Below are 25,549 nucleotides of genomic sequence, written 5' to 3'. Positions count from 1 at the left end.
TGAGAGACGATAGCGGTCGAAGAAGACGACAAAGCAACGCTCGAGGCTGACCCGTATTTCGTCGGTTCGCTCGCTCCAGACGTTTTAGCTTCGTCTCTCGGACATGGCTGACAAAAGCAAGCGTAAGACGGTGAGTGTTCGGCTTGACGTCTCGTGCCAGCGACAAAAAAAAAATAAAAAAAAATGAAGCACTATCGATCGATGTAGTGCGCAGATATGGCGACGATGCGCAGCTGCATGAATGTAGGATGAGACATCAGCGGACATGCACCAGGCTGTAAGACCGCTTGTGATGATGCAGCGGTGGTCCTGCCGCTGCGCGCGAAGTCGCAGGCTCGATTGCCGTTCGCAGTAGCCGCATTTTGGTCATTGCCGTTATAGAGCACGTTTCGCCACTTTTGCAGATTTTGCCATTTCGTTATAGCACGCACTTCGCGTCCGCAAACTTTTTCGAGCAGGGCCGGTTAGAGCGATCGTCCACAAAAGAGCACTGCGCGAAATTCTGCCCGAGGCGGCACTGTTCTGCGTCAGCAGAGACATATATTGTTAGTTTTGTATCAAGAGAACGAAACGTCTTATGTCATTTGGCACCGATCCGGTCCAAAAGGGAGATAAAAAAAAGAATGAACTCATTATTATTTGATTGTAGATACTACTTCCTGATCGTGACGGCTAAAATATCGCATTGCTTCGGTGCGAGCAGGTGAATCCCTTCACTGTTTCTTCAGTAGTCACGTAATAAAAATTACCGTGTATGTATCGTCTTCAAGCACGCAGGCATTGTACAAGCGTGCCAATCGGCTCTACTTTCTATAGGCGTCGTCCCCCGGGATTACTAGCCGCCCCCGCACCTATCAGAACAAGGCGCACAAGTTGGCCACCCTGTTCGTGATGACGGCCGGAAGCGCCAATGCCACCCAGTTTTCCACCATGTTTATCGTCTACGGAGGAGGTGAGCCCACTTTGGGAACTATTTTGCAGGTCAATGTGCCTTAATTGACAAATGGGACCCTACGTGGCAAAACCACGATCTGACTATATACATATATAGGGCCCACGACGAAGTGGGGGCCATCGGAATAATTTTGACCACCTAGGGTTCTTTAACGCGCACCTAGCTAGATCGAAATATAAGAGAGTATGTTTTTTTGCATTTAGCCCTCTTAGAAGTGTGACCGCCGCCGCGGGGGTCGTACCCGCAACCTCGAACTGTGCAGCACAACACCATAGCCACTCTAAGCTACCACGGCGGGCTTGAGTCAAGGCGGCTGGCACAATCAGGCACTGTGTCGCCAGCAATGTCATGAGCGGCGATAAGTCAACAGGACCTTTCAATATTCATCACGCAGCGCCGTTCCTGCTGGCGTATCTGGCGTTCCTCGGTTGCGTAGCGTTCCCCGTCCTTCGCCTGGAGAGCAACCTGGCGCAATTCGCCGGAGACGGGAACACGGGCATCTTCAGCACAGTTCCGTTCTTCATAGGTGAGCGAAGTTTGTAGCAAGGCAACTATAGGCTGGCGCCAAATTGCACAAGCCGTCTTAGTTGAGTCTGGTTGTTAACTGTCAGCATTCATGCACTTTTGTGTCACCGAACTGTGGCCTTCTTTGGAGCGGAACGACGTTTTAGCACCCCTTGTGCTAAGCTAAGTAGGGAGCGCATTTCCCACTCTTTTTTATTCGAGGAAACTTACGCAAAGCATATGTGGAAAAAGATGACCAGAAGGGACGTTAAATAAACGCACTCTGCTTTGTGTGACGCATATGTACTTCAGCAGTGAGCTGGCGTATTTTTTGTCCGTTATTTAGCGGGCATAAGCCTATGGACCATGTGGCTTTAGATTGTCCTCCTTGAGCATCTTGTGCCTAATATCCTGAGTACCAGGGCACTTGCTGGCTTTGGCTTCTTGTGAGGACATATTGTGAACGGTTTTATTACGAAACAGTTTTTTTCACTGCATGAATCCGACACCTGAATCCTTTGTCACCACTGTTGTTTGCTGGGCGTTTTGCATAGAAATAAAACAAGCTTCCGGACTCATTAAGCGCTTGTAAACCGTGCGTGCACACTAAATATGTGCTGCAGGTGTGGGATACTCGATGACCTCGTATGCGCTTGCGCACGCGGTAGCCGACACTGTGCCGCTGTCGGACGCCCTGGCGCTGCTCTTGTCCTGGACCAGGTCATTCGACTGGCATCACGACTGCCCCGGGGGATGGATGACGCGCAACTTTTCTTGCCACGCCATCCGACGCGGCTCGGTAGGCGTCCGTAACTTTTGTTATAAATGTTTGTTTGTACCCTTCCTGGCTAGAATTTTTTAATTAAGGGAAAATTTTGCCCGTACATTTTAACGATAAAAGTTAGAAAAAAAGAGCTCTCACTGGAGCATATATATTTTTGTGCAATGAATTGTAGGCTTTTCTCATGGACTGCCGAAAAATCACTGTGTTCTACGTAGCATAGGGTTCTTCAGACTTCTCAATTCGTAACAATAAAGGTATGGTATATATGGCCACATATTGATTGAAGATCACTTTTGTGGACAAGCAAGGCAGATACACGCATTAGGCAGCAGGCTCCGACAATACAGCGCCAAGGCCTAACCCCAGCGTGATACGGCGCATGGAGATTTGTAAAATTTCAGGAAGAGCCATATTTATCTGCGCCACAAAGTCTACAAATATCTCAATTAGCATTGCTGACACTCACATTTGCGAATATAGCCTTGTTTGCATTTCTCGATGTCAAATCTTTCCTGCAAGACAGTATGGTTGCTGCAGGAATCATTGGACCAGAAGGCGTTAAAACTCCACAACAATGACTAGTTACATGTGTTGGAAAACAGCGCGAAATATGACGCAAATGAAGATGCATACACAGGGCAAGAGGGTGAGTCTCGTGTGACTCATTATTTTTTTGTGTCCAGTGTACGATTTCTCACAGCGCTGCATCTTCTCGCTGTTTCCATCGCAATTCCATCGCGATAGCATGATGTGCCATGATTGGCCGAGTCGTTACACTGGATCAGAGTGACATAACTTAGGGACGAGACTGGGAAAGTAAAAGACTCTCTTCGATTCTCGCAATCTCGCTATTAAGCAAGTGTGCCTTCTGTTAATGACGTAACACCGTGCTAACGCATTTGTATTTGCCACGCTGTTAGGTAAACCATGAATTCGTATCGCGTTACTTAGTTTTCGCTCTTCCGAATTCCGCTGCTAAGCACGAGGTCCCAGCTTCGATTCCCAACCAAGGCGGCCACATTCAGACGTGACCAGAATGCTTTGGAAGCGCTCGTGGAAGCTCCCCACCCCCCCCAACCCCCCTACGGCCTCTCACATATAGCCTGTATGTACAGCTTTGGGACATTTTCATCCTTCGTGGGGTTATTCAGGACTCGCTTCAAGAAGGCTCTGCTAAACAACCGTTCACCGTGTCCTGTTTTACAACCTCTCATGACCTTTCGCCCTCTCCATAGATTCAGGATGCGTGCTTATCTAATCGCTGGTAGCGATAGCCGCTGATGACGGAGGTTCTTGCATGAGTGAGCGGAACACGCCTCACTCGGTGATCGACGGAAAAGGATCATCATCGAAACACACAGCATGGAAGAGTAAGTCAAGTGGTCGAGTATCGCGGATACCGCGTTTGCTTGGCCGAAATGCATCGGAGAAGAAAGCCTATAGTGATTGTGTTGCGGAGACGGAGTCATTGACACATGACTGCGCCAGCGACCACGGTCCCTTGTATTATGTACACTAGCATCTTGCCTGACCAGACTAGCTTTGTAGAGCTCACGAAATGGGCACCGGGCCTCTTATGACAAAGTGAAGGGGATATCGGAAGGTCGATGGGGAGGGGATAGAGCTTAGAGGCCAACTGTGACGAAATTTCGGACTGCGTAATAAGCTCATATTCAGATGTGGTAGAGTCAGACCAGCATCTTGGGCACAATTATACGTTTAAAATAAGAGCAAAAAAAAAAAAAAAAAGAATGCTGCTATCCCCGCTCGCCGTAAGTGACGCATGACACAGAACGCTTCGCTCCTCAGCGTGACGTCAGACATAGGGCGCTGCCTGCAGCGCGCTGATAAATATCGGAGGCGACATGCTCGGGTTTACGTCATACTCGCTAACCACGCACCAAGTGCAGACACTAACTGCTTAGTTGCTATTTCAAGGGGCCCTGAAACACTTTTCGAAAGGATAATAGAATGGCCTCACTATTAGAGTACGTCGTCCCTGGAATATCGTGCCGCAAATTTCTTTTCGAATCCTTCAACTGTAAGTTGAGTTATCGCACCGATATCCGGCTTTCTCTGTTTTCGTCTCCGCTTGGAATTTAAATATATAAGGAATTTAAATATATAACCTCCTTGCCGCTAGCGCGCTGGAAGCTACACAGCATAGAAGCCAAGAGTTGTTAAAGCTCTCCGGCTAAATGTTGAGTGTCGCGGCGGTGAAAAGGCCAGTCGCGGCACCCCGTGGTACACAACGCTATACGGAGCACACCGCTGCTACGTGGGAGGCCACGCACACCATGTGCAGCTATGCGCAGTGCAAAGATGAAATGGTTTTAGTCATTTCATCTTTTAAATCATTTCATCTTCGCACTGCGCACAGCTGTATCTGCTGTGCGTGGCCTCCCATATATCATTTATTTACTTCAAAATTAGCCAGTTGTGTATTTCTGAGAATGTTCTCGCGATCACGAAATCAGCCAATAGCGTTGGCCGGCCAACTGCTTTCGATGACCACATAACGGATGCGAGAGCAAGCGTACTGTACCGACTCTTCCGAACCTGCACCAACTCGCCCAGCTGTCAACGCTTTTTTTTTAATTATAACCAATTTAGCCGAAGTGAAATACTTTTGCTGGTTACGTTTAGGAAGTGACAAGTGCCCATTTCCGACGTCTCGTTTACTTACCCAGATTCCCTGCAAGTTGGCAAGAGAGCGCCTGACGCAGATATACCGTCGAGTAGAGCTCACAGAGGGCGTTCCGCTGGCCGGTAAGGATGGCGTCAAGCTTGTGCCGGCGTCGTCCTACGAGCAGTCCGGTGTCTGCATCCCGGACTTGGCAGACACTGCGCCGCCGTACGATTTGTGAGTGTCCGAGTAGCACGCATTCTTTACGTTTTATATACTGAACGTGCGGCGCTGAAAATTTGAGCATTTAAATATTCATGCGCGGAAAAATTCAGCTTTTTGGCGATTTATGAAAAATAAATTTATTAGGTAAAAAAGTCTCTTCCCAGCAGTCATTAGAAGGCAACTAAATTTGTTTCGAAAGTGATGAGTTTTATTCAGCACAATTAAGGCGGTTATGGGATATGCACATGATGTCATTGAGATCGCCATATTGTAGTACAGAAAGCACGCTGAAAAACTGTCCATTATCTAGATCCGCTTATCACAAGCTGCAGAGTGGAAACTGTGAATGGAACAATAAAATGGCGTGCATGATGTCAGGCGAATACTCCATAATTTGTGCGTTGAGCAGAGCTGATAAGAACTAAAGCTTCGTCGTAATCTTGTCTTGTGGGCAGATAGGTGTCGACCGCGATTGTAGTACCGTATATTCCAGACTAAAATCTAGGGGAGAGTGTGTTGGGGGACTACACTCGGATACAACTCAAGTCTGCAGTGAAGCCCCGCCCACGCCCTCGTAACCGCCAGCCACTGTTCCTCCGCGAGGCTGCAAATAGTTCGTACTTCAAACATTCCTTGTTACCTAAATAAGACGGTAACCATAAAAATAATATTATAAGCGCGTAAGTTCGTAAGTTTTCACTCCTATGCTATAGCGGAATGGTGAAAGCCTAATTCTTTATTGAACTGAAATAAGCACTTGCTTCGCTGCGACTATTTATTGCCAAGTTTCACTTCAGTTGGCAGTGAAGTTTCATGAGTAAAACGGGGTCAGCAGTGAAATGAACTGCACTGCGGACTTTTGAAGAGTGAAATGTTCAGACTCCATACACTCTGTCCATGTCTATTGCATACCTCATCGCTTCCGCCGATGAAAAGACTCTTAAGAACAGCAGACGCTCCGGAAGTATTAAGTACGCGACGCCGTTTTGAAATGGTCGCATTACGACGATTTTGTCTGCTTCTGTGATTGGCTGGCGGAGTAACAACGTGGCGCGGTCCGTGTGCCTTAGTTGCCAACTGCTGTTTTTTAAAGCTGTATCCTGCTATAGTTGGTATTGCATATTTGGTGAACTTAAACTGCGCTAGGGACGAGACACCGGGGTAGGGGATGAGGTAGGAGGAGGCGTTCGTCCTGTCTTCTTCTACCTCGGTATCTCATCCCTATAGCGCAGTATAAGTTCACAAAAAATATAATCTACGGCCTGTAATAGTTTAAAAGTTGGAATTCTCCGGTGTGCGGACTATTATGGGAGCGGTCTATACACGATTTTATTCTTGAAGGTCAAGCTCGAACTGTACCTAATTTTTTTTTTCAGCGTTAAGACAAAGCAATATCAGCCGCGCAGTGATCGCCGCTGCGCGCGAGCAACATTTCTAGCCCATATTGGCAGCTCCTCATATGCAAGAGAATGCGGCTCACAATACGTAAAGCGGTTGCTTTTGAGTGCTTAGACTTGCGAGCACGCGAGCGAAACCTAGTTGCAACATGTGTCACGCATTTATACGCAACTCCATAGATGCGTAAAAAAACAGTTGCGATAGCACCGAAAAGACGTTAGCGCCTACACGTCATCGTTCAAGTTCAGTGTCGTAGAGCTTAAAATTAAATTCTGGGGTCTTACGTACCAAAACTACGATCTGCATTATGATGCACTCCGTATTAATTTTGACCACCTGGGGTTCTTTAACGTGCATCCACAATGCACGGTATACAGGCGTTTTCTTTTTTGTATTTCTCCCCCAATCGAAATGCGGCCGCCGCGGCCGGAATTTGATCCCGCGACTGCGCAAGGCCAAAGCCACCAAGAAACCGTAGCGGCTCGTCGAGCCTGTATAGAGCTGTTCAGTGTCGTCGAGCGGACTATATATCTAGAAAAAGCTTTTTATTTTAGGCCCGAATTGGCCCCCTGCAGACTGTACAGCTTCTTGCGTCCTATAGCCGGTCTATATAGTCCATAAAATGCTGTGATTATGCCCCCAAGCTTGTACGCCGTGCAATGAGGTCGGTGTCGTCTCTACCAGAACGCTAGTGGCACTGCCTTCTGTGCAGCCGCCGACACTCGATATGGGAGCAGTCCTCGTACGACATGACACGAACTGAGCCCGCTTTCGCCATCGCCGCCATATGGCTACTGGTGTTCGCGATCGCTCACAGGGGCCTCCTCAGGCTCAAGACGGTAAGCATCGCTTTGCGGGTTCCTTTAATGGTCAATTGATTCATTCAACTGCTACCTAAGTTAACAATTGCCTGCTATCCGGCAGAGGACCATGGTATTGCCGTGTCACAGTGCTAAGACCTCTGTAGCTGAGGTGAAAGTGAGGTGCTAGTGTATATATATATATATATATATATATATATATATATATATATATATATATATATATATATATATATATATATATATATATATATAGGGGGTTTCTTCGAAGTTCAGCACGCAGGACCCGACGTAACATACGCAGGAAAGAGACGACGAACTTTTAGGAAGACTTCCTAAAAGTCTTCCTAAAAGTTCGTCGTCTCTTTCCTGCGTATATACATATATATATATATATATATATATATATATATATATATATATATACTTAAAGGACAGCCTTTCTTTATCGATACGATATGAAATGAGCAGTGGCTATACTGTTGTTGCACAGATGACTGTGAATGCCGTTGTTCCACGCACGCACGGCCTGCTTGCGGTTGTAACTCAAAAGCGAGAAAGACTTCAGAAACCAGCGTGCGGGTTCGCGGTCCGTTCTCTCGCGCCCATCGTGTTTTTCGGAGCCTTTTGACGAACGCTGTGCGTCTGCGTTGAAATCCTAGATAATCCGAGCCGTGTGATTTGCAGTGCTTCTACGCTTTCGTTCTCCTGCAACTGGTGTCCACGCTGATGCTGCTGGTCCGGGCTTCAACGCTGGCCGGCGCTACCCGAGGGCTACGCGCAATGATGCTCTCCAACTGGAGCTCCGTGACCAACTTGGAGGTGTCGAGTTTGCGCTTAATGCCTGTTCCGTCACTTTGTGCGCGCCTTCCGCGGAGTTTTCCGGTTTTATTTTTCAAACGAAGCCTGTATTGGCTCGCAAGTGGCGTTGTCGTGGTCACGCAAAAAGCAGTTGCTCCCAGAGCAGAGCAGGGCCGCTGCGGGAAAGGGCGGTTTGACAGCTGCGCCGGCACCGGCGCATGATTCATTAGCGAGGATTCCAGCTGCATAGGCGCGCGCTCACGCCACGCGCGCAACCAATCAGAATCGTTTCGCTTCCGCCGGGGAGTTGGGAAAGGGCAGGAAAGGGTCTCGCGCGCGCTGCGTCGGCTTCGTTTCCGTTCAGTTCAGTCTCGGAAAGCGGCTGGGATGGCCACGCGTTGTGCGCTCCCCCGAGGAACGGGCAGCGTTTAACGAGCGGCGGCGAGAACTCGCCCTTGAAAGGGCGCGCCGATTCAGCTGTTAGAGCAGCATGAGCCCAGGTGATCCGGCAGCAACGAGAAGAAGATTCGAGCTGAGGTAGCGGGTGGCGGAAGCAATCTGGCACCGTTACCCGTGGCTTACTTAAGCGTGACGAAAGTCAGGTGCACGCAGGACAAGCTTCGCTTACCCCCATTTTCCGGTAGGGCAAGGGTTGGTCATTTTTTCGACAGCAGGCCAAAGCGCCATCCCGTCTGAATAAATATTTTGTCATCATGAATAGAGAGCTTTAGTTTAGGGGACGCAAGCGGCTTGCGTATGTAAGAACTCGGGGCGACGGTACTGCGCATGCGCAGACCGCTACGTCTACTTGCGTCCTTGGGGTGGTCGAAAACATCGCTGCCCCTAAGCGGTAACGTTACCCACGTGACTCTCGCGGTGTACGAGAACTTACGAGTAGCTAGCAGGTAGATAATCTTATAAATCTTTCGCCAAGTGTCGACAGCCGTCGCTTTTATATATATTAGAGAGGCTTAGCGTGTCCGGTATTCGGGTAAACGCAGGCGGACGGGGGGCGGGGGAGTAAACGGGACCGGCCTGCATGGTGCATCCACCTGGTGGTGCAAAGCTCAAACGGACAAAAACAGCTAATATTGCTGTAACCAAGTCTATTCGACTTCGCTGCTGGTGTAAATTTTCGGCAATGGCGTAATCGTGTTGCTGCCAAAAATTTACACCAACAACAAAGTAAAATACACTTGGTTACTGTAGTATTAGCCGTTTTTGTCTGTTTGAGCTTTGCGCCACCAGGTAGATGCACCATGCAGGCCGGTTCGTCTGCATTGTGTTCGCCTGCGTTTACCCGCATACCGGACACGCTAAGCCTCTCTATTAACTGCTTTTAATAAGAATATTTTTATGTGCTTTACTTCATGTGCTTGATATCTTATTTTTTTAAAAATGACAACGCAGCAAGGATCAGACGTTGATGGCGCTGCGAGCGCATGCGACCCCACTGCGGCTTGCGTTTGGGGCCGCTAACATATAACGTGTTTCTGCTTGCGTACGCAAACGCACCCAAGCGCTAGGGGCCCCAACGCCTTGCGCCCCTTAAACTAAAACTCTCTATTATCAATAAATGATATGCAAGATACGTAAACAGCCTTTCCAACACATCCAGCATTTTATAAACTTGCTGCTACCGTTCCCGCGCACTATTAAATTTGAAAACACTTTCACGGAGCGGAGAACGTAGGGCGGCAGGGATGACGTCACCAGGCCGCATATTGTCACCTTCACTATGATTCTAGCTTGAGGTTCGTCATCTTGATAAGATCAAAATAACACCCATAGTACTTGTCGTAGAGGGCTAACTATACAGCTACGCGGACAGCGGTAATCTTAAGCATCGCTTCAGTTCTGAAGATGCTGGCAAAAGTAACAGCTTCGCGAAGACAGTATCGAAGTAAAAAATGGCGTTGGCTATTAGTTGTCCTAACAAGATGGCGGCTGAGCGGAAGGCTTGAAAACTCGACGGTAAAGTCGTCTGCTCACAGGAATACGTAGTCACGCTTTCTTATAATTTTAATCTAAGCTACGCTGTGTTTTCCCTAGGTTAATACACGAAAAGTGTTAAACTGTAGTTGGTGACAACGAAAAATTGCAACAACCAAGCTCCATCCACAAAAACGTAGTGTATCTATCCTTCACCTATGAAAGAATGCCGAGCTAGCAGGAGTTCACTCACAATTACACCCAATGTGCAACCCATAAGGTTCACTTATTCCCCCCGACGTCAAGCGTTATTGCGTGTTTAGTCGTACAGATCTACGTGTCACTGGTTTCAGGGTGAAACATGAATGTCTAGGGAAATTTTGCGAGGGTTCCTAACATCGCTGCTCAGCTAAAGTCAACAGTCTAGCTGGACACAGCTAGCTTTTATTTTCCAATATGCTTAGCACTTACATTAGCAGAACAGAGTCGTTAAGCTGTGAGCGGACTCCATGTGGCACGGTTCTCTTTCAGAGATGATGAGCAGGCGCTGTGCGTTTGTTGTGGGTGGAGCTCGTTTGTAATTCTTAGGTTGTCACAGACTATAGTGATAACATAATATGGGTGCTCTTGTTAGGTTTTTCTTCTCAACGCGAGGTGGCGTCAAGGCGCGGAGACGCCATTCAGACATGGAGAAAAAAAAAAGAAGATAAGAGGGAGCATACCGCAACGCGATTGAAACCAACCTGACAGCCCAACACGTGATCGCGCGTCAAAGTGCGTGGTTGGCTTTAATGTTCCTGCTCTGCAGGCAGAGCCATGGCAGGGCAGCCGAACAAACACGCACCGATTAAAAACTACTGGCTTCTCTACTGGGAACCAAACGTCTCAGCAAATCTCGATTCTTACTCCGTGATCTCGACGCAAGAGGTCACATGTTGGGCCAACACTGTGGCTTCACGGAGCGTTCGCTTGCCAAGGCTGGCTGCGTGACGTAATGCTACCTCCTATATTTTTCCTTCCTCCATGGCTCTGAAGTCGGTGACAACCTAAGAATAGAAAAGTACGCATGCTGCCCAGCTGAAGCACAATATGCATATATGCGCCAGCCAATTGGGATCGCTTATTTTAACGCGACAGCGTTAAGGAGCTCGTGTCGCAGAAAAGCCGGCGTCGTCGGCGTCGTTGGCCGTGAGCGATAAATCCCAGCAGGCACTTCATGAATAAAAAACAACTTGCAAGATGGGCTGGGTGGGAATCGAACCAGGGTATCCGGAGTGTGAGACGGAGACGTTACCACTGAGCCACGAGTTCGATGCTTCAAAGCGGTACAAAAGCGCCTCTAGTGAACGCGGTGTTGCCTTAGAAACGAGCTGTTTCTAAGGCTCAGGCGTGCGTCGCTTGCTCAGGCGCACATTTCGTTGTCGCGCCGAACGCTGCGTTGCTCGACGCTCACCGCGTCCGATGCGGGGCACGTAGTCGCTGCACCGTAGCCCATTGTCTTACACCGCTTGGCGGGTCGACGGGAACGCTGTCGCGTTCAAGTCTTGAAGGCGAAGCTTCAGCGTCCTCCAATTTTTTGTAACTTCAGATGGCTTGCTCTGCGGGCTTAAAACGACTGATCTATCCATACAGGCTTGTCCTTGTGTCACTGGTTTTGACTTGAAGCCTGAACGTCATGACAAATTTTTTGCGTGAGCTTGATATCAGTGCTCAACCAAAAGTAACATTTTAGCTCGAAACAACATTCTTTTATTTTCTAATTAGCCTAGTATTTACAGTAACAGAGCAAAGTCGTTAAGTTGTGAGCGCATTCCATCTGGATCGGCTCTGTTTCAGAGGTGAAAAGGAGGCGCAGTGCGGTTTTTGTGGGCGGAGCTCGTTGGTAAAACCTATGTCGTCACATACTACAGGTGCGTTCCATTACTTGGGCTCGAAGCTGTCATTTTAGCTATGAACGTAGACTGTCCCCATCGCTGGCCAGCATTGGAACGTACTCTAGGTGTGTAGAGAAGCGCATTTGCAGGATTTGAATATCGTCTAACGCGAGGTGTGTTCGCGCCGTCGGCGTCGACTCCAGGTTGGCGTCCGTGGCATCTGGGTGGCATACGTTGGTGGATGCCACCTGATAACAGCGCAAACGACAATATTATTTCGTCGCAAGGACCAAAGCACGAGAAAGATAATGAAGACACTGTATTGAAATTCGGACGAGTGTACCTGCAAGCCGTCACTTGCTCTTCTTGGAAACAGTTTCGGTTTCTACAAGAGAACATACCTTTCGGCTAGTGTACCGGCTTTCTCGCTTTCTGTACTATATGTTAGTTAAATATTTGAGTTTCGTTAGTTAGCTTAAGAGTCTAGTTTCGTGCTTTCGTTGCACCCGGTGGGTCCTTCGCGCATGTATGGTTTTAACGAGGGCAGGATGTTCAGTACTTGACATTTTCATTCGAATGCACTGTTACTTCCCATTACTTGTTTTCTCCCACCAAAGGCCGCGGGTCCGACTCCTACCAAAGAGGGTGGGTTAGATTGCTTTAATTAATGATCTTAATTAATGACGCCTAAAGTTCGCCCTAATTAACACCAATGGTAGTGGGTTCGACTATCAACCTTCACGATGTCAAGTGGAAACCAACTTGGAGATACGGCCGGTTCGCCCATACCTCCATGTTGGGTCATGGGTTCGAGTGCCTTAACCAACTTCGCCTTAATCACCGCCACAGGTCGCAGGTTCGACTACCACAATAGGTTGAGGGTTAGACTCCGTGTGAATTTTGGTGCCATAACGGCGGGCATCGGATTTTTCGACTCATGAGCCACCTCAGTCTTTCGACTTAATAAATTTATGTTAGGTTAAGTGTCAGGTTAATTGAGGAGAGCTCGATCTGTGTAAGTCAGGCCACCGGAATGACGGTCCAGTGGGGTCGGCCGCTTCATCAAAATGGATTAGTTTGACGAAATCGATCACCGAATCTACTAGTAAATAACTGGCAAAACGAGAATCGTAGCGACAAAGGTTTCGCCCATTCTACCGCAGATGTGGTCTCACGCCCTGTACGTGTCGTTGGAGAGCGTGGGCGTCACTGGGACCATCTACATGGGCATCGAACGACTGAACTGCTTCGGGAACAGATTCCAAGAGTGAGAAGGCGTACAATATATTCTTGGGCTTGCAGCTGGTAATGTATGTGAAGAATATTAAGCTGGTACTCGCAGGCCTACATTGTAGTTGACACTCACTCGCTTCCTCCTGTATTTTATCAGTCTCTTAAGAGCAACAACGACCAGGCGGAAAACAGCCGCCATAATGAAATATAGGTGCAGGAAAATAGTACACTGCGCAAAAATAAAATACATACATACATACATACATACATACATACATACATACATACATACATACATACATACATACATACATACATTACATTACATTACATACATACATACATACATACATACATACATACATACATACATACATCAGCGTTCCTGGCACCTGCATTTTCTGGAATTGTCTAAAATTTCCTTTTCAACTCATTGCAGAAATACCTCCTTGCGCCATCTGAACGCTATAGGATAGCTGTCATGAACTTGTACGATTCCTCTTGATAAAGATTGGTGTCCGGCCGAAAATATAAGCTATAATTACAAAGTGAAACAAGTTGGCTCTTAAATTTTTGCTGTGTCATCGCCCAACGACGTACTTATACACGTTGCAACGAATCGCAATTTGTAGAACCGTGCCCTATTAAAAAAAAAAAAAAAAAGAAATGCTTACGCTATACTCCCGCATTGTGCGGAGGGGTGCTTTCCCTTACAGGGACGTGATGTTCGTCCTGGTGGCGGACACGGCGAGCAAGGGCATCGGCACGGTCGTCTCGTTCCTATTCCTGGGACACCTGTCGCACACGACGGGGATCGGCGTGCACATGCTAGTCGACGCAGGTGCGCGGTCGTTGTCAGGGCGACGCCCTCGTGTATTCCGCTTTCGCATCATGTACTGCAGGTAGGACAAAGAGGGAATGACGAAAAGAATCGGCAGACCTCAAGGGGAGCACACGACACCTTCCCTTCGAAACTGAGGACAAACTGAAGCAAGCGCTCTAGGCAATTGAAGGAATATCATCCCCGTAGAAAAAAAAAAAAGGACAACCGCCACTTCCCCGTTTGCTAAAAGACCAGAGGGGTGTGCACGCCGGCGCGAGCTTTAGCTCGGGAGTAACTCAAAAGTCACGAACAATTGCTAGTGCTTATGGGCTGTCTCGTTCTAGTCTGTGACGTCATAGGTTGGACATGAGGGAAATGGCCTCTAAAGTTTCAGGCGAGAGTGAACGGTCTTTTATGCAAGATTGTGGGCACCCTACTGCATACAGTGGAATAGTATTTGGCTTGCGCGTTCGTGGCAGCAGTGTCTACAGACCGCGAACGTTCTCCTACAGTGTTCAAAAAGTGTTGCAGTGCCAGTTAGAGATTCCCGCGGATATGAACTCACTTAATGCGTCATGGCAAGCTCTCATGACTTCTTTGAGATGAACACAAGGTAGGGTTCACTACAGTATACCACCTGCTGTGGCCTCGATAATACAGGCACAAAGGCCACTGCTCTTGGAGTATACGCATTATCAAGTAGACCACAGCTGTGTGAACCGCTGCGGTGTGGTGAGCGCGCCTGACTTTCAAACGCACATTGCCGCAGGAGCATCATTTTGATTCCCCGGGGGGGGGGGGGGAGGGGGGGGGGTAGCGTTGATTTTCTTCGCCATATGCCGAGGGTGAAGCTCATGGCAGCTACATTTTGTACCAACAGCGCAAAACGATGACACAAAAAGACGAAGAAGGCTACGGTGCAAGCGCATGTCCCATGATAGCCTTGTTCGTCTGTGTCTCGTCGTTTTTAGCTGTTGTTACAATATGCAGTTGTAGAAGCTCGCGAAACAAACATTCCATCCTTGTGAGGAGGTAAGTAGGTAGCAAGAAAAAAAAATGAAGGAAGAATGCGGCAGGGGAATTAACCAATGACTTCGTTTGGCGCCGAACAACAGACAAAGGATGCTAAACATGGAAACAACAAACAAGAGGTTAGCTTCTGATTAGTTTCATTCGAACGAGCACGAAGCTTTAGATAGAGCCGTATGACTCAGCAACACAACCTAAGGTTATGCGATAGACAAAGTATGCATAAAAAATCTAAAAAAAAAAGCCTGGATCAATATATACTTAAACTACAGGCAGTTACGTTGTTATTACTACAATCATGTTGACATTTTCTCAGTTGCCGCAGCTTGTGGATAGACTCCTCTATGACATGCTTTGATTTAACGGCAACATCTGGCCCCATGTATGCTCGCGGAAGAATACGGAGGCAATAAAACATTATTTTTTTGCAGATTCGTACAAAGATGTATGCAAAAATTGCACTGTTTACGTGTTTCTGTCATGCTTAGCTCTGCAAACACCTTACATGGCTCTAATCGCAGATTTCAACTTCATCGTGAGCATCACTCCCCAGGCTGTCAGTCTGGTGCCGCACCCGGAATTCTGGAGTCGCGTTCATTCCCTCTGGGTGGTTTCGATGATGCTGCCCAAATTTGTGAGTTGATCCGCGTGCCGCGTCCTTTTTTTTTCGGATACTAACACAGCGACAATATTAGATGTGTTCAAATCATCTCCCACATCCTATTTACTTGGAGTAAAAAAATTTTAAAAAATCTTGCATGCTATGCTTTTGCGGGCTGCATAGGCCGGAAGCGATTGCAGGGGCCGAAAACGTGTCACGGCCGACATGTTTTCTGGCACCATTTATCACGTTTTAAATTTTTCTTTTGCGCGGCAGGCGAAGAGGTGAGCTTGGTCACCGACACAAGCTGTTTTCTTTCTTGGGGGTGGAGTGTAGGGGGTATGTTCAAAGGACATTCTTTGAACACTGATGTTATCGCTGCTTGGGTTGTCGTCAATTTTGTCGCGTTTATGCAAAAAAGGTGAGACGTGCAGACAGGACACAGGAGAAGAGAAGTGGACAACACGAACGCCGTTTTTTTTTTGTAAACCATGACATGGTTCTAGCGCGGAAGATACATATCGCAATTAAGTAAGCTAACGAAGCAGGATTGTGCAGATAAGTAGGGGAACATGGAAAAAGGCTCCGAGTACTAGAAATGAAGCTTAGAACGACAGAAAGTTGAGCTAGTTGGTAAGGATTCATTATGCAAAAGAAGGTGAGGCGTGCGGACAGGACACAGGAGAAGAGAAGTGGACAACACGAACGTCGCGTTTTTCACATCAGTACATGCGCTTATTCAGCTATTTCCTCAATCACCGTCTGGAAGCCACCGCTCCGTTTCTGTGTGTATATTACCCTTCACTCCGGTTTCTCGTGCATTGCTACCAGATTGCAAGCAAATGAATTACCATGTCAAGTAAGCTCACACGCCGATAATTCATTATAATACAGTCCGCTTGGCAAGAAACCTTGGTTGTGCGTCAAGCAGGTAGAACCTAAATCGCGAGCCTCGGCCTTGCATCGCTTTAGCGAAGCTTATAAACACAAAAATGTACGTGATGTTCAAGTACAGCGAAAACATTTATGACGTTTCGTGTAGGCTTTTAATTAATAAATGCAGTTCTGACTTTGCGCCTAGCCGGGCGACATTTCTAAGGTTCTGCGCTTGCAGCTCATTGTGCCCGATATCATCGTGGAGTTGCTGTCCGTGTCGTTTCCGCCGATACTGGTCAACAGGAGGGCGACGCATTTCGTCGTCTGCGTCTTTCTGTTTCTCTTGAGCATCGCCGCCAGCTTTCCCGTACGTATGCGCCACATTCTCCTCTGAACTGGAAACGTGGGCACGAGGGCGTTGCGTTTTGTACCGATCGCGTTGCGGTTTAGTCGGCAGGGTCTTGAACGGCCTGTATGAACAAACAAAGGACTTGCGATGAGGCTACATTGGGACTTCTGGCTTCTCCTTCACTGAGTGCCCAGTTGTTTTCTGACATCTGAGCATTTCAAAACGAGTGAAAGCTTGAGGCCGCGACTGTTACTATAGCTGCGTAGAGAGCTGTCGACTGACCTAGGATGGGCTGGGAGCAAAGCGTAATAAGCGCGCAAAGAGAGAGAGAGAGAGAGAGACAACGGGTACCGGACATTTAGGAAAAAGCCCGCTACCCGTAGTCTCTCTCTCTCTCTCTCTCGCTCACACACACACACACACACACACACACACACACACACACACACACACACACACACACACACACACACACACACACACACACACACACACACACACACACACACACACACACACACACACACACACATTATTTCTCTCTCTCCCTCACTCACCATTTGTTCACTAGGGGGGATAATTAACGCAGGAATCTGAAATTGATTTCGGAATGGAATTTCTATACCATCTTTCGCACAGATGGGAGAACCAATGACAACACTGAGATGGTAACACTGAGAGGTTTCGCTGCCTATTCTCGGGTCTCATTTCTTCAGGAGCATACTTTGTAAGAATATCCAAGGACCAGAGTTCATATTATCTTCTGGTGCAAGTTGGCTGTCCTTTTCTTTCTTACGAATGAGAAAATCAATTATCGATCGTTAATTAATTTATTTAGTTAAAGAACACTGCGGTCTTTAAAGACCATGCGGATGGGGAAGAACATCGTTTACAGTTTAGCTCATAATAGTTACAGAATAATAAACAGGTGATGAATTCTGAATAAAAGGAAACAAGGCAAGAAATACTAGTTCACTGATAAAACATGACTGATGGCAAGCAACAAAACAACATGACGATAGAGCACTTGCCCTCTTGCGGGTCAACAAAGACATATAATATGCCGTGATAACAATACGAAGCCCGTGCGATGCTGTTTAAAGAAAAGAAGAGGGTGGTAGGGTAGGGATGGCGACAACGAAAACAGTTTAAACGCAGCAAAAAAAAAGAAAAAAGAAAAACAAGCTTGCGTTTAATTGTAGCTCAAGTATATTGAGCAAAGCATGCTCAATGTCATCTGCACAAAATTTTTCAGAAAGGAGATTGTTCCATTGAATAATGCCACGCGGAAAGAATACTTTTTAGACAAGTTTTGAATTAGGCGCGCTTGATACGCGTATGTAAGCGGCCGTATTGCGCGTTCCTTTTCATCACAGGAAAATTATTCGCAAATGTGGTGTTGACGTCGCTGCCAATCTATCACTATTGCTTCATATTTTGGCACACAGCGTTTTCCAGCTAAAGTAGAAAAAAGAAAGACAAATACAGCCATCTGTAGATAGTATTGTTCAGCTGCCACGGACCATCATAATGTGAGTGATAGGCTGTGATTAGGGGCTTATGAAACTAAAATTGACTGAGTAGTCATTTTTGTGTAAACGTCGCATTAGCCGAGATCAGTGCTTAGAGTATGGTCTTGTTGGCTGATGCTTTCTGGTTTGAACAGCGCCAAGCAGGACGAGCACACACATGTTGCGTCTTCCTCTTTGTCTTCACCGTGTTTCATGATGTTCGAGTGAGAACGGGGACATGAAGAAGATAATCGCTAAAGGACATACGTAATTACTTGTGCTCGTCTTGCTCTTGGTCGTTTGAAACGTTACGGCAAACATAGATCTCTCCTTAACGTTCACCGTTTTCTCCTATAGGGCGGTGCCAAAGTGGTTGCCGTCGTGTCGCAAAGTCAAAGCAATTTGCGCTTCTTCCTGCTGGCACTCGAGGTCCTTGTCATCCTTCAGTTCTACGGTAAGTGCTCGCGGAAGTATATCCAGAGGCCCTTTCTTTATCGTGTGATTTTCACGCGATTCATTTTGTTATTCAGCATGTTATAGATGATGTCCACATAATGATGATTAGGCATACCCTTTGAAATGGGGCAGTGACAAATAGTCACTTAGCCTGCTTAAGTTAATCAGGTATGCTATACACGCTTTCGTTTTATCATTTTTGTACAAATCTCCGTAATCTTCCTTTTCCTCCTCCTCAAAACTTCTCTATTTACCTTGTACCGCTCCCTATGCCTGTAACGGATCCGGTCGTATCTCGTATCGTACTTTGGTATTGTTAGCCAGCGGCCCCTCAAAGCCAAGGCGGTAAAGGCAGATCATCATTTGCTTCTTCTCTTTATTTTTTTAACCACAGGCATCATAGTAGTCATGCGCTCGTAGTTGTGCGTGAACACATAGTACTTAAGCTTAGGAGCAGGCAACAGGCCAATAAACGCTCTTATGCTACCTAAAGGCATCGAGACTGCCGAATCTGAAGTCCTCGCTGTACATTGAGAGAAGATAATGGTATTCCGAGGGGCTCGATTTTTTTCGTCACATCCATACGGAAGCCCTGCAATAGTATTTAGCTACTCCAATCTTTCTGCTTGAGTAATGACGGCACTCCGGAAAACACTGGTGCGCCTTCTTGTCGGGATCATTCTAACACTTTGCGACACTCTTATAAATTTGTGTCAATGATAATAATTAATTTCTCGAAGCCAAAGCTCGCGCTCCATGCGCAGGTGTCAGGAGGCTCGGCGTCGACTCTAGGATTATGACGAACGAGGATCCAGGCGGCTTCATCAACGTTTGTTGGACGTCGGTTACGCCAGTGACTCTTATCGTGAGTAGTAGACTAGAGTTTCTGTGTAGCCTGCAGGCGCTTAGGAACTACGATGAGGCCAGGGGGAGGGATGGGGGCATGGGCGCGAGCGCCCTCACAGGCTTAGTTAAAAGGGAGAGATGTAGTGCTTTCCTTCATTTCTGAGGGCCGATACCCCTCTTATATAAGCATATTAAGCCTGGGTTCCTCAATAGCAAAAAAGAAAAAAGGAAAAAAAAGAAAGAGACTATGCGAGTATGGTGGCAGCTTAAACGTCTTGGTTGATTCAATAAACGTTACTGCATTAAACGTCTTTTTTTTTTTTCAAGAAGGGCCCGGGTCCACCTTTTTCCTCCATCTTCTACAGCATAGAATCTAGGCCAGATTCCATGATGTAAGATAAAAGCGAATTATGGTGAGGACCGTACATCCTAGCTCGAAGGTGAAATGAGTACCAGCTCCTGCGCACACGCAGAGTACACTTCTGGAGCCCTTGGTCGCTTGACTGACAGGGCCACCTTGGAGGATGTTTGAGAATAGTACACTTTCTGTTTCTTTTTTCTTTTTGCAGCTAGAAGTCATACAGGTGCAGTTTGAATTGGCCCACCTTATCACTAAGAGGACCAAGTGAATTGCAAAGTGCAGGTTACAAATTGACTTAATTTTCTTGATTTAGAACATCACGTACACATCAATTGTGAGGCAGATCTCGCTAACGCAAATATGTTAAGATCGTATCTCTTCAAACGAGTACATTATTCCGGTGATGATGATGATTTATTGGCATCCCCTTTGAAACGAGGCGGGGACAAATCGTCACTTAGCCTGCTTGCGACGCTTGTGGTTCACATGAGGTCCCTAGATAAAACAAGTTTTACTTGTTTTATCTAGGGACCTCATGTGAACCCCAGTGCCTGCCGTTCCACTCGTTGCCGCGGAAGCAGCGCCGCTTGTTAGCGTAATGTTAGCTCGTAATGCGCTTAGAATAAAGGGCAAACACCGATACAGTACGAAGACTGCGATTGCAAACAATAAGTGTGGTGCACTTTATAACAGCCGACTTATGTACAGTAATCCTAGTGCATCCATCTCTAGTACCGCGGCTTCACCGCAAGTTGGCGCGACATACCGTCTTTCGCGACCTAGTGTGTAAATTTAAAATTATAATTTCTGCTTAAATTTTGAATAGTGCGCTAGGCTATCACTATCAGTCATAGTCTTACTTTTTTCCACCTCGTGAAAAGTTCTGAGCGGTTGCCAGTCTCTTTAGCAAGACTACATTTTATGTTTTTACTGATGCCACCCGCGTTCTTGTCTTGGTGTTCGCTCTAACGCTACGCAATGACACCGTGTCCTTCCCCCGCACCTCATTCCTTATAAGTTTCAAATTTTTATTGTGCCACTCTACCTCCATTATTCAAAACTACAGTGATATTGGACGCGCTGAAAATAAATGAATGAATGAATGAATGAATGAATGAATGAATGAATGAATGAATGAATGAATGAATGAATGAATGAATGGTAACTCTGGCATATGCAGGCTTTGCTTTCGGCCAAGCTGATACAAAGTCCACTGGGAGAGAAACGGTACCCGCCATTTATTGAAGGCGCCATCTTTTGGCTGGAGGTGGTGGAAGTCAGCTTTATTCCAGTGTACGCCGTCGTGTTCATCCTGTGCACAAGACTGGTGAGCGTTCGCGAGAAATTGAGGTGATACTGCCACATTACCGGGGCTCCAGTCATGCGTGACAAGCTCCTGTTCTCGAATATTTATGAAAATGATTAATTCCATCAAGATCGTGTGCGCCTTGAGATGCTTGAAAAGGCTGTGCGTAAAGCTAGTAAAAAAGCGAGTGAGGTAGGGAGGGGGCCTGCTTGAGAGCCTGCTCAATAAATTCCGCAAGCGTGGCGTCCGAGGTCGGGGGTTCTTCGATCTCTGAGGCCACGATGTAAGGCACGAAGATTTGTAGACTTCCTGTGACAATGAAGGGGAAGCTACTGGGGCGGAACATCTGAACACGCGTTGCTGCGTCATTACGGCAGCGTATGGCAGCGCTTATGGTTTCTTAGAACAGATAAGTCGACACAGCTCGCACGTGCGATGGTTTCACATTGATATACATTGCAGACCTGTAGCTCCCGTAGTGCATTGTGATAAGGGGGGGGGGTATAATAATTCAAATTAAATGTTAAATTAAATTTAAGGCAAAGGCACCAACAAAGAGAAAAACACGGCAACTAAGGATACAATTGGATGACGAAACGTTAGGAAACGGTAAAGACAGAGCAGAAAGTACGAAAGCGTACTAGAGTGAAACAGTGTAACAAAGTACCAGGTCCACACCATAGTATCAATGTCGTCTAAGAAGTTGGGCATACATACCGTCCCAGGTCATTCTAATGATGAATTGTGTTGGGAGAAAACGAGTACATGAGAACATTAATGCGACAGTTATATTCTCTCCCTTATTTATATTGTCTTTTCGTTCGTATACGTAATGCGGAGGTAGAAGAAACATATTTATCGATACCGGTGTGATCATTGTAAATGTGAAAAAATTGAGGACAACATTTTCCAGCAATGTTTCTCCTGGATTTCAGAACTGACAAATTTGTCTAAATTATCGCTTACATGTCTTGTCGTACGTTTATATACTCTTTTAATGTTGACGTGAAGGGATTCCAAGCAACACAGGAGTCATCCTTAATCGGTCGTATATTGGTAAATAAACACTTCTCGAACGAGGCGAGGGGCGTTTTTGGAGTTCCCTTAAAAAGCGTAGTAGGCGGCAGGCCTTTTCTGTAATTGCCTCTATGTGAACTGTTCAAGGATAGATATGAAAGTAATACGCAAGTATTCTACCCTGTCCACTATTATTGCTAATTTTCTGTTGAGAAAGTACGGTTCATCAAGTACTTTTCTTCTTGTTTGTGAAATGAATGTAATAACATTTCCGTGCGTTTATATACAGGGTGTCCCACGTAATTTGAGCCAAGCATTAAAAACATGCAAATGCCACGTAGCTGGACAGAACTAAGGTAATGTTGCTTGCCATCGCTTGGAGATACTCACATTATTTCTTTTAATTCCGCCTAATTCGATAATTAGTCTTAATTAATTGATCAACTTCTCAAATATTATAACTAAATGAAAAGTGTCAATGAGAAAATGGTAGAGAAACACGAAAAACTCCCGATGCAGCTTTCTGTTCCTCGATACGTGCTACGTAAAAGTGTTTTTCCGAGCGTGGAAGAAGCCCGCGAGTACATGCAAAGTGCCTCGAGCGGGCAGTCGCGCGGCAATTTTGCATCTATCTGCGTGCTTCTTACACTCTCGGAAAAAAACACTTTTATGCAGCACGCATTGAGCAACAGAAAGCTCTGTCGGGAATTTTTCATGTTGCTCTACAGACGAAATGGACATGTCCACTAGGTGGACACTTACAGAATAGCCACCTTGTAATATCTGCTTGCATAGCAATCATGGCTGCTTAAGCCATAATAGGCATGACTGATGAAAAATACTAGAAGAGAGCATGAACACACTGCATCCGGCCTCTGCACACCAACTTCCGCGGGCCATATTGTTTACGTCACGCCTTCTCCCTTCCTTCATAAGAACCTTATTGAAGCTAGTTCTGAGGCGGAAGCGTCAAATGGCACATTAAGTGAAAAAGCCGGCGGCGTCTGTAACAGCGAAATTCCCCATTGGCTGCGACACCACGTCACGACCGCGCGAGGAGCGCTCGGGACGCTGGCTTTCGGTGTGAATGCTTTCGCATTCGCAACTACTAAGAACTGCTCAGGTGTCCTCGGATTTTTTTCGTACAGAACTTGCTTCACGGTAGTTATTAGCCTCAGTTAGCCTCGATTCCGAGTTAGTTCCAGCCTGAGGCTTCCCTCGTTTGATCCACCATTGGTCACTTGAACATGTGCCGAGTCACTGGGCTCTTTTGTGTGTGTCTGTGTGTGCGTCAGAGCCTGCGTGACTGCCTGGTCCCCCTACCAACGTGGACGCCCGTAAACTGGGAGCTGTCCATGCTGTACCGGCAGCATCTTGTCGTCGAAGGAATGGACTCACGTCAGCTGGAGGAAAAGGAAACAGTATCGCCGAGTGCGGCAGCCTCGCCTGCTGCTTCGCCTAGTCGTGTAAGGACACGATCAAGTAGTTGGCTGTTTGTGAGGACTAGATCGGTGTCGCTCAGCAGCAGGGCTTACGCAAGACCGATGACGTAGCCAACCACGCTGCATAAACTTGCACTCACCGTTGCTGCCAGTAAAAGCGTGTAAATGTTTACGCTCCTCTCAAATTCGTGAAATCGTCCTCGCCCTTACTTTTTTTATGTCTGACTTCTGAAACATTCATTAGAGAGCAATCTTGCAAATACGAGGTTAATAGACAGAGTTACATATGTATGAATTAGAGAAAACAGGTGTAGCAGATGTTCTAGTTCAGATGAAGATGAAGAAACAGAATTGGGCCGGCCCTGCATGCAATCCACAGAGCTGACATCCGGTGTTCTTTAAGAGTTCCAGAGTCAGTGCCTATATGTAAGGGAAGTGCATTCCAGGATGGTGGATAACTAGGTGGTGCGAAATAATAAAGAAATTTGCAGGCGTAAAATGAAGTCAACCGACGCAAGATAGAGGGGTAAATGGTGATTGCCAGGAGCGGCCATCGATCTGCAGGCAAGATAAATAATAGTCATGATGAACATATGCAGGCAGACGGGACTGGTGGATGTATTTCAGGTCTAATGTACGAACGTTTTACCAATTTTATAGGTACATTTCTACTTGCCTTCTTCAGTGTCTCTTTTATAGGTCAACTGCAAAGATTTTGGACCACTCTGTAAGCTTAGTTTCGGATAGCGCAGATGTAAAGCCGCCCCCGAGCAAACTTCTATGTTTGAAATATGAGTGTACGTGTAATAATAGGTTGCACAAATAGACGTTTTCGATGCGAATACAATAATAATATTATAAAAAACACACGTCGTAATTACCGCTCGCCAGAAACAACGCACGAACCATAACGTAGAGAACCAGTGCGTTACGTCGGTATGACGTCCGAGGTTACGCAGCACTCGCGGCGCGCTGAAGATCTCGATGGTGACGTGCTCGGACGTGTGTCACATCCGCTAATGAACAACTGCACGGGACATGTGTTTAGGTGCGTTTAAAATACCTCAATAAGAAAATTAGACCGTTACCAGGACCGGAGCTTTCGCAAGATTGCCAATTTCGCCAAAATGAAATTTGGTTGCCACTATATACTTAGTATACACGTGACGTCACATCCGCTGCTGTCGTCTGCTTCCGCTACCTTCCGCCATCTTGGCGAACCTTATCAACAGGCGCGCGCATAGGCCTATAGGTTCCCCAACATGGCGCCGCCGTAAACCGGAAGTCGCGGAGTATCCTTGAATGATGTACGTGCACACTATGTATAGTTGGCGCTTAAAATGAGGACATCGAAAAGCATACCGCACGTGAACGCGAACTTGTTCCCGAGTGTGTGTCTTGCAATTGCTTTCGTCGACTGCACCGGCAGCCTCTTTCACCGCTGTCCGAGTCATCGTCGTCGTCAAGCGGTCAACTGGGGACGCACCTGATCCTGACCAGCGAGGGGAAGATCAGCCCGGCGACCAGCGATTGGCGCTACGACAGCTCGGACGAGGGCAACGCACAGCCGCCTGTGAAGTGGCGCTGTCCACCCGATAAGGTCAGAGATAAGCCTGCTTCAAACTTTTCGTGGTCGTTAACCCTTATGGGAGAACTGAAGAAAACTACTGTGCGTTGCATTAATAGGAGCGCCAAGTGTATATTCCAGCTAAGCCGCTGGCTGATTTCTGCTAAAATTTCGCACAGAGGTGGAATTCTGCATGATGCCACACAAGTGGC

At 46.8% G+C, this 25,549-nt stretch overlaps 1 long non-coding RNA gene across 2 annotated transcripts in view; it reads right to left on the bottom strand.

Moving 5' to 3' along the window:
* LOC129383323 (uncharacterized) overlaps positions 1 to 25,549 on the bottom strand; it is a 192,140-nt gene that overhangs the window by 26,926 nt on the left and 139,665 nt on the right. Inside the window, exon 3 of one of the 2 annotated variants that reach the window (XR_011896131.1) lies at positions 4,930 to 5,087. This is a non-coding gene — a long non-coding RNA (uncharacterized lncRNA). Of the gene's footprint in view, positions 1 to 4,929; positions 5,088 to 16,629; positions 16,953 to 25,549 lie in introns of those variants that run through there. The other variant, XR_011896130.1, reaches the window with a different exon arrangement.

The sequence above is a fragment of the Dermacentor andersoni genome, chromosome 8 (assembly GCF_023375885.2).
Source record: "Dermacentor andersoni chromosome 8, qqDerAnde1_hic_scaffold, whole genome shotgun sequence".
Classification (NCBI taxonomy): domain Eukaryota; kingdom Metazoa; phylum Arthropoda; class Arachnida; order Ixodida; family Ixodidae; genus Dermacentor; species Dermacentor andersoni.
Note: the sequence above shows the minus strand (reverse complement) of the source record. Positions and strands in the feature narration are given on the sequence as shown.